Source organism: Stomoxys calcitrans, chromosome 2 (genome assembly GCF_963082655.1).
Source record: "Stomoxys calcitrans chromosome 2, idStoCalc2.1, whole genome shotgun sequence".
NCBI classification, from domain to species: domain Eukaryota; kingdom Metazoa; phylum Arthropoda; class Insecta; order Diptera; family Muscidae; genus Stomoxys; species Stomoxys calcitrans.
This window is the reverse complement of record NC_081553.1, coordinates 85,019,263-85,032,327: the sequence shown is the minus strand read 5'-3', so window position 1 is coordinate 85,032,327 and position 13,065 is coordinate 85,019,263. Positions and strand designations below refer to the sequence as shown.

The 13,065-nt window shown below is 40.0% G+C and overlaps 1 protein-coding gene across 2 annotated transcripts in view; it reads left to right on the top strand.

Annotated features, from left to right (window-relative positions):
- The window catches only part of LOC106087842 (uncharacterized), a 187,128-nt gene that overhangs the window by 26,270 nt on the left and 147,793 nt on the right, over positions 1–13,065 (top strand). The gene's annotated exons all lie outside the window — the stretch shown is intronic.

Here is a 13,065-nt window from a genome sequence, read left to right as displayed (position 1 = left end):
TTAGGCTCCCTACCAAGACAGAGGTTTGAAGAGGGTTTTAATCGTTTCCCTCTGTAGAAGATGGCTAAGTGATTAGAGTAGTAAAAGCAAAAGAGATGGTATGTGAGTGTGATTTCTGTCTGTTTATTAAATTATGTGTGTGTGTGTGTGCTCATCGAATAGGAAGACGATGAGGATTAGCAGTGCAAAAAAAAAACCAACAACGAAAAGTCAAAGACCTTAGAATGGACAAGCAACAAAAATGACAACCATGTGTTACTTTTTGTTGCTTTTTCTCATTTAATTAAAATAAATGCTATTGTACGCATATAAGCATGTGTGTGAGTGCGGGCTGGCGTGCGTGTCGGAAGTAATGTTAAGTAATGCCTGATACGTTGACAACAACCTCCATAATAAGAGCGAAAACAAAAAATTTCACAACAATAAGACAAATAATTCAGTTAGGCATGCATGACAGCCTAAGAAGAGTATCTGGGAGATTTTCTTAAAGAAAAGAAAAATTAATTAAGATCTTGATGAATAGAAGGCACTCTACACAACGATTCAAGAAACAGCTAAATATTGAAAAGAAAAGGTTTTGGCCCGCAAAAAAGAAATATTTCAATTAAAGTTTCTTTGCCAGACATGTTTTACTCAAAGAAAAATGTAAACCAAACGTGCTGGTGATGGTACTGAAGTGAGTACCATTTGGTATTGATAGTAAGGCAGTGTTGCCTGGATTTTCGAGAGGAGGGTCTCAGTGAGAAGTCAGGCCGCACTGGCTCTTAATAAAAAACGAGGGATACATGTGCGATCCCACAAAACCCATGCGGTTGGGGCGCTGGGCCAGTAACCCGCCCCTGGAAAACTATGAGAATCACCATGAAAAACATAGTTACTTACCTTAATTGGCTATGACAGAATATTTCTTCCACTAGCCGAACATAGAATAGCGTTCTAAGCGCCTCGAAAACATAGGAAGTGGTAAAAAGTGAAAAACATAGGAGTGGTAAAAACGAACCCTGCTAATGTTGACGATCCACGCAAACGAAAAAGGACCTTCATTTGCGGATCTTCACCTGGAATGTCCGCATGCTCTATAGAGATGGTGCAGTATACGCGCTGGCGGATGTATTAGAGAAGTACAAGGCGGATATTACCGTCTTACAGGAGTGCGATGGATTAGGAATGCCGTCACAATAACATCAAACAGTGACGAACTATAAATTTGGCTGTGAATTTGTTGTTAGACGGAGACTAAAACACCTTGTCCCAAGCTTTACTCTGGTGGATGAGAGGCTAGTTAAAATCCGCATAAAAGCCAAATTCTTCAACATCAGCCTTATTTGTGACCATGCCCCGACTGAAGTCAAGGACGAGCAGACCAAGGATATTTTCTACGAGCGCCTAGAGAGAATATGACCGCTGTCCCGCCCAAAAACGTTCTGGAAGATTTTAATAAGAAGATAGGGAAGGAACACATCTTTGGTCCAACAGTCGGAAAGTTTATCCTCCACGAGATAATGTCCAGTAATGGCTTGAGGCTGATAGATTTCGCCGCGGCAAAAAACATGATAGTTAGTAGTACCAGATTTTGACTTAAAACCAGTAAGGAAGAGCAAAAGTCGGGCGGTGCCGACTGTATAATACCCTACACCTACCCTAAAGTACAATGTGGGAGCTATACGGACCTCGGCGAGCAAATATGTTCAAACTGTAATAACTGCGGTTGACAATTGATAACATTATAGCAAATTACCCAAAATCGGAGGAACAGCTATATCTAATTCTGAACCGATTTTGAGCAAACTTCTCATATATTGTGGTAGTCGTCGAGGGAAGGGTTGTGAAAATATCGGGAGAATCGGTTAACAAATGACCACTTTATTGCATTATTACTGAAAATCGGAAGAACATATATATGGGAGCGATATTCAAATCTGAACCGATTTTTTCCAATTTCAATAGGCTTCGTCACTAGACCGAAAAACATGCCTGTACCAAATTTGAAGACGATCGGATGAAAACTGCGACCTGTACTTTGTACACAAATTAACATGGACAGACGGATTTAGGTAAATTGAATCAGAAAGTGATTCTGAATCGATCGGCACAGTTATCAATGGGTCTATCTGTCTTCCTTTTGGGTGTTACAAACAAATTCACTAAGTTATATTACCCTGTACCACAGTAGTGGTGTAGGGTATAAATATTCACAAAGCCACATGGCTGTCACCCTGATAGACGGAAGGCGTTTATCCAGCGTGTTAGATGTACGTGAATGTGAAGCTAATATAGATTCGGATCATTACCTTGCTGCAGGTTCGCAACCGTTTGAACATGGCGAGAAATGTACGATCTGACACTGCACGGAAGCTGGACTTTGAAAAGCTTCAAACACAACAGATGGCAACGGCATACTCCACTCAACTGACCCAACTGCTTGGTGAAAGCACTCCTTGTTCCGATGATATAATGGCGCAGGAGCAAACCATAGCCCACTCCATTGGAAATGCCGTGAAATCTGTACTTGGATACCGGAAGCCTCCCTCAAGAAACCCATGGTACGACCAAGAGTGTCAAGATGCTAATGAAGCCAAGAATGTGGCATATAGAGCAATCAGTAGCAACGCGCCAGATAAAGGAGAGGTATCGAGAGAAAAGGAGGGAGGAGAAATGTATATCCCGCAGAAATTAAAAGGAAATGAAAAGCCATGAGTGTGAACAAATTGAGATGTACAGAAGTCAGAAGAAAGTCCGGAAATTCTACCAAAGAATTAAACAATAAACCGACTGCTTTGGTGCAGGCACATCCTCCTTTAGAGACAAAGAAGAAAATCTGGTAACTGACACAGATAACATGCCGAGGATATGGAAAGAACATTTTACCCAACTGCTAGTGTCCAACGTTGGCGGCGAAGAGGATACCGCAGAACCAATCCCTGATGATGGTATAGAATGTTTACCTCCTAGTCAGAATGAGGTCCAAGTAGCAGTGACCCGGCTAAAGAACAACAAGGCAGCAGGGGCCAACGGGTTACCTAAAGACCTATTTAAGACCGGAGGCGACACGTTGATAAGGCGTATGCATCGGTTTGTCTGCGCAATCTGGCTAGATGAACGCATACCTGATGATTTGACCATTAGCCCCCATATAAACCGATCCCTGGATTTCACTTCTTGAGCCCTTTGAAGCCTAATCTTTCACTTTATTTGACTAAAATTTGGCCTAAAACCCTAAGTCATATGACTTGCAACATCAGTGCCAAGTTTTATCCGAATTGGTCAATATGGTGTTCTAGGCACCCCTAAGTACCGATATGCCGATAAGACGTCTTGAGACCAAAATAATTTAAATACAAAGTTAGTTAATTAGAATAAATTTTTAATGGAACCTATGGTGGTGGGTACCCAAGATTCAGCCTGGCCGAAATGAGCACACTTTTACTTTTTTCTTGTTCATTATTCATAATCAATTTCTGACATGCAAAGTCGATTAAAGCAAAGGATTTGATTACCCGTTTTGAATTTTATTACTCGATTTCGCTGAAATTTTAAACAGTTGGTGGTATTGTGCATCCAGATATCCACACGGAATATGATCCAGATTGGACCCTATTTAGATATACATAGCTGCAATTTCGAGGTGTTACAAAAGGGAATGACTAGATTAGTATACCCCCATCCTATGGTGGTGCGCATAAAAAAGTTAAGCTTGTATCACAACAAATGTTATGAAGCAAATTCTAAAAAGCTTCCTTCTTCTGATATTAAATGTACACCAAATGGTATTAAAAATATTCCCCCATATAGCGAATAAAATAATACCAGCCGGTATTGGCAAAGTAGCGTCATTTTTCTATCAGTGTACATACAATGCAAACAGTTAATATGCCTTAAGCTCTTTGTTTAGGGTGCAGCATTTTCCTTTGCGAAAAACATGTTAATTACATTAGTGTGTTATCATTTTCTTTTGTTTAAATTACTTTTGGATAACAATGCCTATACATTAAGACGCCCCTTCCGCGAAAAGGCTATCTTAATGCTATACCAAAGAAGATCTCACATTCTTGGAAAATAATTGACATACTATTAGATGCCTGTCATTCTAATTACATATAAATTCGTTGTATTCTTGGAATGGTACCTGACTCTTCAAAGTTTCTCATAAGTCAAGCCTATATAAAGCACAATAAAAAGGAAATGATAGATATCTAGAATTTGAATACTCTACACTGAAGTGTATTTGTGGATAATATTTGGTCAAGTAGGGTCATGGAAATACTGTTTTTTAAATCACATGCAAATTATATCCTACACAACTACTGTGGTACAGGGTATTATAACTTAGTAAATTTGTTTGTAACAAGCAAAAGTAAGATAGATATACCCATTGATAAGTATACTGATCGACTCAGAATCAATTTCTGATTCGATTTAGCAATGTCCGTCTGTCTGTCTAACTATCTGTCTATCCGTCTGTCTTTCCATGTTAGTTTGTGTACAAAATTTGGTACAGGCATGTGTTATGGCCTAGAGACAAAGCCTATAGAAATTGGAAAAAATTGGTTCAGATTTGAATATAGCTTCCATATATATGTTCGTCCGATTCGATTAATTTTGCAATGACATCGTCATTTGTTAACCGACTCTCAAGAAATTTCGTAAGTAGATTTCTCTTATGACTCTCAATATTACTGCTGAATTTCATGAAAATCGGTTTAGATTTAGATATAGCTCCAATATATATGTCTATCGCCCGATTTTCACTTCTAGAGCCTTTGCAACCGCATTCATCAATCGATCTTCCCAAAATTTTACATAACGCTTTCTTCTGCGACTACCACCAAACGTTTTGACCACATTGGTTCAGATATGGATATAGCTCCCATATATATGTTCGTCCGACCTGGACTAATATTGCAATAATTTGGTCAATTGTCAACCGATTCTCACGAAATTTAGGAAAAATGTTTCCTTTATGACTCCCAGCATTGAATTTCAAAGAAAGACGTAACTGTGACTGTTTCGAAGAGGTTTGCTAGGTTGTTCAACCGTCAATTTATTGTGAATCCCAAGAGTGGCAGGGCTAAGAGGAGAGCCATTCGTCGTATCAGTAGTCTTTAAGCCAAAGGACAGCTATCACAATTTACCGTGGACGAAGTTACGAAAATCATCCGTGGCGCCAAAGCATCCAAGGCATTGGGTCACGACGGAATCTGTACACTAATGCTGAAGAATCTGGATCTACCTGGAGAATCTGTACACTAATGCTGAAGAATCTGGATCGATTACCTTACAACTGTCCTCAACCTGTCTTTGAACACTCTTAGAGTACCCGATGTCTGGAAGATGGGCAGAGTGATCCCGCTACTGAAGACTGGATACCGATCTCCCTTCTTTCACCAGCAGCCAAGACGCTTGAGGAGCTACTCCTCCCGAGCCTCGTTGGGGAATTTCCATTTCAACTGCTTTGCATGCCATCACCTCACACATTTGCCTTCGGTTCAGTCAGCCCAGGCCTTGCGATAGGATCGTTCTCGTGGCGCTAGACCTATCGAAAGCATTCGACACGGTCAGCCATGCTAAACTATTTGAGGACATCGCCAACACCTCTCTTTAGCTAGGCCTGAAACGATGGGCCACGAATCAATTGTGTGGTCGCCAGTCATTTGTGGAATTTAGGGATAAGAAACCGAAACACCGTACAGTGAAATTGGGAGTTCCCCAAGACGGGGTGATATCTCCGACACTGTTTAAGCTCCTTCAGAGATCGTACCATATGCGTGATCATGGCACCGGGCTCCCCCACCCATTGTTGACATCTGTGATAGATTAAACTTCTACCTCAACAAACTTGCCACTTATTTCGCTGCAAGAGATTTATCTGCCACCTTATCTTCAGCCAAATTGTTCACTTCATATACACGTGGGGTGAATAATGACCTGAATGTGATACTCGACGGTCCCAAATACTCGAGTGTCCAATATACTTGGTGTAACATTTGGCACCTTTTACATATTCTCCACGAATGCCACAGTAATTTGCGATGAAATCAAAAATTGAAATAAGATCCTCAAGTCACTTGCCGCCAGCACTTGGGGTGCTAACAAGGAAACCTTTTTGAGCACGTACAAAGCAATTGGCCGCTAAGTTATGCAGCGCCAGTGTGGTCTCATTAGCTATGTGACACGCAGTGGAATAATATTCAGATTTGTGAGAATGCCGCTCTGCGACGGGCTGTCTCCTCAGTTTTCATGTAGACCACCTCCATGAGGAGACGAAGATCCTTCTCGTGCGAAAATATAACTACATGATGTCTAAGTAATACCTTATGGACTGTTATCGCAGGAAACATACAAATCATCATCTTGTGGATAGGTTTCCAGCGCCCAGAGAGAGATCAAGCGGCATATCCAACTTATCTATACAATATTCATGAAGACACGGTACCAGATGCGGTAAATAGCTATCGGGTGAATGTGGTCCTTGGAGAGCGACCGCCTCTCCATGCACCTGAAGAAATTGTCCCCTCTCCGCCAACCAGAGTTGTTGTGACTCAATTATGATCCAGCAGATGCGGCCGCCTTAACTCCTACAGAGCAAGGATCGATGCCAATGTGAATGATGTGTGTTCCGAATGTGACCTGGACGCACCCAACCGCAGAGTTCCCTGATCTAGATATTCGACAGAATCAAGCAGACAAAAGACAGAACACAACACACTGATACAACAGCAACAACAACCTATTTCAATAAGAAGAATCTGTGCAAAAAATGACGGACGGACATAGCTAGATCGACTTAAAATGTCAAGATGTTCAAGGATATATAGGCTTTACTTCGAGCTGTTAAGGAATGACTAGATTAGTATACTCCCCATCATTCGTTGGTGAATATATAAAAATATGGATATGGATTGTCTGAAGAAAGCCAAGTAGGAGAATGGGCGAAAATAGATTCCTGAAGCTTGCAACTAATTTTTTGACCGACTCAGGCAAAAGGTTGTCATATCGAAAAAATTTCTCTTGGATTTTCTGAAGAAAGCCAAGTACGAGAATGGTCGAAAATAGATTCCTGAAGCTTGCAACAGATTTTTTGACCGACTCAGGCAAAAGGTGATCATGTTGAGAAAAGTGAATAGAGTCTGAAATTTAGATTACTTTCACATTATTTTTACATTTGAATCAATCAAAAAAATATTCTCGTTAAAAATGTGGTCGTTTGACACTTTGTTTCAGCTACCCTGTATTCTCTAGAATTTATTTTTTTTTTTATTATTGTGGTACATTATAAATCATAATGCATATAAATTTTATTTTTTCCCTCTAAATAACAGAGGAATAATCCCAGATATAACCTTTCTCTGCACTTTGTTTCGTGTTGTGGCTGTTGTTGTTCTACTTATTCCTTAAACGTGTTTTTTTAAATGTTTCCCTCAATTTATCTCAACTCAAATAATATTGGGTTAAAAAAAGTATTATAATTTATATGGTGTGTGCGTGATGTGATGTTTGAAATTTATCCATCGTTTAGATTCTTTACAATCCGGCAAAAAAATTTATATTTGCGCTCAAAGTAATGTAGCAGGAAAAACAGCCATTTATACTCTTATCAAGTCTTAAATAACACTTAGAATACAATTGCAATAAGACTTTCGTTCGTTTTTCGAAATGGCAGCGACACGGAAAAACATCTCACACATACTCCCGCCAGCAATAAAGGCAACACCAGGAGAAACACAAAGGCTATCGTAGTGCAAAAAAAAAAAAAAAAACATTTTAACAGGTCCTTTGAAGAGAAAGGGTAGCATAGAAGTGGCTGGGTAAAGGGAGTTGAAGAAAAGCTTAATTTTTGTACTTTTTTTCTTTTGTGTAAAACATCACACAATGGCAAAAAGAGTGAAAACATTTTGAACCATTTCATATGCATTAGCTAAAGCCCCTATTGACACACAAAATAACAAGGGCACACACAAAAAACGCACGCCCTTTCATATACACCCGCACACACACACACACACATATTCGAAAAAACTCTGTTCATAACACTCTTAAGTTAAAGCAAACGCAGAAGCCACCACACACACACACACATTCAAAAATTTTCTTAAGATTTCAATCGGAATCCCATACACAAAAAAAATTGAAAGGAAACAAACAAGCGAATAGACAGATAGCTGCATGGACGGAAAGACAGACAGACAGTTGTAGAAGAGTTAAAGCATATCTTAAACAACAACACTTTAAACATTGACATTATTGTTGGAATGCTTCTTCGCCCTCTTCCTTTCATTCCTATTGTAGTCTTCCTTTCTCTTGCGTTAACTCATTGGGCTGTGTGCAAGATGTGAGTCTTTTGCCGTATTTCTTCGCTTAATCGACGTTGAGCAAGTGATGCTTGATTTGTTACAGTATTCTCTAGCAAGGCACTGTCTTTGAATGACTGCAAATAAGGCAACTGTCAGTAATAACAAAAACCTTGCTGCACAAGATGTGATAGTCTGGAGTAGAAGGGGGCGCAGTGGTTAGGAAAAAAAAACCTTGGGAAAATTTGTTTGCTCTTTTAGAGTTAACCAAAAATAAAATTTTTAATAAACATATTGGTATAACTTGGGGGAACGATCTAACCCAAAAACCACCGGAACGGTCCTATAGGCTAAATGGGACACTATGAGTCTCAATCGAAAGGTATATGGGGAATGAGTACCAAGCGTCTCACGAAAAAAAACCACCCATTTGGGACAAACGGGACAATATAAAATCCAAATGGAAGGTTCTACAAAGGGACAAACGTCTCATATATCAATGAGTGCTGTCTGATTCAAGTCCAAACTCAAACATAAGCGACCTCCTTTTTATAGCCTTCAGTCAGTCAGCATGTTTTCCGATTAGACAGTGACCTGTCATGACGGACACCAAAACTGTGACGTCTGTTCTAGCCAGTGACAGCAAAGCGGTAAACCTCTTCAACATAGTCTTGGAATGCTCACAGCACCCTCTTCGTGACCATCTATCACCGGCACTTAGGAGCCTGGAGTGGAAAACACTTAGATTTTCGTTTCACATAGATTTTTTTCCGAGGTTACTTTTTAGTAGTAAGAGGGCACAATAAGCTGTTTACTGGCTTAGGTATATGTCCATAGGGGCACGAGGCGGATTAATACCCGCACCCATTAAAAAAAAATTTTTAAATTTTCACGGATTGTGTAGGTTGTTCTGAAAGGTTTTTTGATATCGGGAGGGGGCGGACCCTCCCCCTTACCCGAAAAGTACTAAACAAAAATAAAAGTAGACCAATCGGCTTCAAATGAAAGGTATTCAATAGTAGAGTACGAATTTTATAATAAAAGTTGGGTCCAAGTACATGGGGGGCCGCCCCAGCACCAAAACCCCTTAAAATAGGTTTATTTGACTATCATGACAATATGAGACTCAAATGAAAGGTATTCGGGAGTAGATTACGAATATGGTCAGGAAGTAGGAATAGTTTCATAATTTATTGACAACGGAGGGGGGCGGACCCTCCACCCTTACCCCAAAAACACCACCCAAAATCAAAAGTGGACCAATAAGGACAAAATGAGTATCAAATGAAAAGTATGCGGGAGTAGATAACGAATCTGACATGCAAATTCATGTCAAAGTATAGGGAGTCACTTCACTAACGGATGCATGGGACTCCGTTCGTTTGATCCGTATAGACGGAAAAACGGCAGAACCTATTTTTTCGATATTTTCGCATATTGTGTAGTTTGGTTTGGAAGGAAACATAGGCGATATAATTTTTTCGATATCGGAAGGGGACGGACCCTCCCCCTTATGCCAAAAACACAACCCAAAAACAAAAGTGGATCGATTGGGACAGTATAGCTATAAAATTAAAGGTATTGGAGAGTAGAATACTAATATGGTATTAAAATTTGAGTCTAAGTATCATTCCGGCCGCCCCAACCCCAAAACTCCCCCAAACAGACATTTTGGACGTTCATTTTAATATGGGGCTCAAATGAAAGGTATTCGGGAGTATAGGGGGTCACGCCAGCCATCAACAACGCTATTAGACCCACTATGACTATATGATACATGGCTGAACCGATTTTTTTAAAATTTTCATAGATCGTGTACGTTTGTCTGGAAGGAAACATAGGCCCCCTTATCCCAAAAACGCCACCCATATCCGAAAGTGGTCTGATGGGCACAATAAGGGTATCAAATGAAAGGTATTGGAGACCAGCAAACGAATATGGTATTAAAATTTGGGTCCAAGTACCCAGCGGGCCCCCAACCCCAAAACTCCTCTAAACAGATATATTCCAAGTTCATGTCAATATGGGACCCAAATAAAAAGTATTAGGCAGTAGATTACTAATATGGCATAAAACATTAGGTCCAAGTAATGGGAGTTTGCCCACGCCCAAATACCCCCGAATGGGCATATTAGCCGACCATGGCTAAATGGGACTCAAATGAAAGGTATTTGGGAGTATATTACGAATATGACCTTCAAATTTGCGTTCAAGTCAATGTGGCGCTCTTTCTCCTAAAAATACGTCGAATGGGTTAGTTGACCCATTATGACAATATGGGACTCAATTGAAAGGTATTTGAGAGTAGAAAACGAATTTGATATCCAATTTTGGAGCCAATTGTTTTATTGTACGCCCTAAAGCACCCCCTAAACTCAACTTCATTTTCGTTGGGAATTAAGGACGAATTTAATATCTATTGTCAGTACAAAGTGCCGGTAGCCGCCCCAGCCCCAAAACACCCTTCAAACGATTCATATTTACCGTCCGTGGCAATATGGGGCTCAAAGTAAAGGGTCTTGGAAGTGCAGCACGAATTTGATATCCATATTTGAGTAGAAATATCTAATAAAAAGCAATTCTCATTAACCTAATTTTTAAAAACACCAGGAACCTAACAGGGGCAAACTTCTCACACATAAATAAGTGCTTTCCGATTCAAGTTGAAACTCAATGAAAAGGGACCTTTTTTTATAACCGAATCCGAACGGCGTCCCGCAGTGCGATACCTCTTTGGGGAAAATTTTTCAAATGACAATGCATGGCATTGTACCCCGCAAATGTCGCCAACACTAAGAGGGGATAACCACAGCTTTGTTCGATGTTCTCGCCAGGATTTGAACGCGTTTAGCGTCATAGACCACAATGGCACGAATTTGATATCCGCATTTAGGGCGAAGTGTCCCCAGCCTAAAATGATATTAGAAAGTTAAAGAAGGCGCAGCGGAGCGGGCCCGGTTCGGCTATTTTCTATATATACCAAATTTTGTGAAAATGTCCTATATATAGCAAATGTTCTAAAAACAAATATTTTTTTAAAAACTAAGCAAAAAAGGTCGAATTTGTTGAAAGACTTTACTGTATACCGAAATTTTACTAAAAATTTTGCTGCTGATGTTCGTCCTCTTTAAAACCACCGTCTTTTGTTGATTTTTCTTTTGCCAGCATTCATTATGACCCAAAGTTGTTGTTCGTTTTTTTCCCCCAAGAAAAAATGACAATACAAGCGAAACCCTTTAATGATGAATGTGCGTTAAATTACCTTTTTTAACAACAGTGTGATAAGATATGTAAAATGTTTGGGCCTGTCTGTCCATGCGCGTCCCTTTAGACAACAAAACACGTCGTAAAAAATGTTTTATTGCTACACGTTGTGTTGTGTGTGTGTGTGTGTTTATTCAAATGGTGACATTCTCTTGTCTTGCAAATTGTAAGAATATTAGCCATCTTCAAGGCCCCCCTTTCAACCTCCTCTACGCCTGTTAGGCACTGTGATATGTGATTACAATCTGTTTACAGCTTCTCACTGCACAGCTTAGGCACATCGGTTATACTTAAAGCATTTTAAAGTCATATTCTGTAGAAATTGAAGATTTCGCTTAGCCTGTCAGCCTGTAAGGAGAACTGTCTGGCTCTCCACGCTGTCAGTTCTCATCCATTGTGTGCCTCGTTTAAATTAAAATTAAATAACTTTGGGGAATTGAGTGCGTGCGCTTCGTGCCCAAAGCATAGTGGAAGTGGTAGTAGATGTGGGATTTGGTGTGTTTGTGTGCTTTTGAGTGAGGGCAGGATACACAATCAGGGCATATTTCCTTTCAAGTCATCATCGTGTGATGGGACTTTTATGCTATCTTACAATCACTAACATGCATGCCATATGCCAAATGAATTGTTTGGACTAATTCCTAATAGATTTTAAATAACCATTTTACAATGTTGCTTTCTTGGATACGGGTGGCCAAGGGGGAAATGATAGATACACATTTTCATTGTTCATGCCAATAACTTAACTTGAACAAGTAAAAGGGTGCTAAGTTCGGCCCGTCCGAATCTTGGGAACCCACCACCATGGATTCTGCTAAAAATTTATACAAAATAAATTAAGTTGCAGGGCATCATTTTATTTTACATACCAAACTTCTGACAAACCAGCAAAAATTAAAGCTTCTAGGAACCGAACAAGGATGATCGAGAGACCGGTTTACATGGGAGCTAAATCAGATTATAGACTGATTTTGGCCGCACTTGGCACAGTTATTGGAAGTCATAACAAAACACCACATAACAAAACACCAAATTGTGGCTTCAAGGAGCTAAAAAAATCAAATCGGGAGATCGGTTTATAAGGGAGCTATATCAGGTTATAGACCAATTTGGACCGTACTTGGCACAGTTGTTGGAAGTCGTAACGGAACAATACGTTCAAAATTAAAGCCAAATCAGACATAAATTGCGGCTTCCATAGGCTCAAGAAGTCAAATCGGAAGTTCGGTTTATATGGGAGCTATATCTAAATCTAAACCGATATGGCCCATTTGCAATCCCCAACGATATACATTGATATTAAGTATATGTGCAAAATTTCAAGCGGCTAGCTTAATGCGTTTGATATCTATCGTGATTTCGACAGACGGATGGACGGACGGTCGGACGGACGGACATTGCTAGATCAATTCAGAACGGTGGCAAACTTGTCGCATATCAATGAGTGCAGTCCGATTCAAGTTTTAAGCTCAATGATAAGGGGCCTCCCTTTTATAGCCGAGTCCGAACGGCG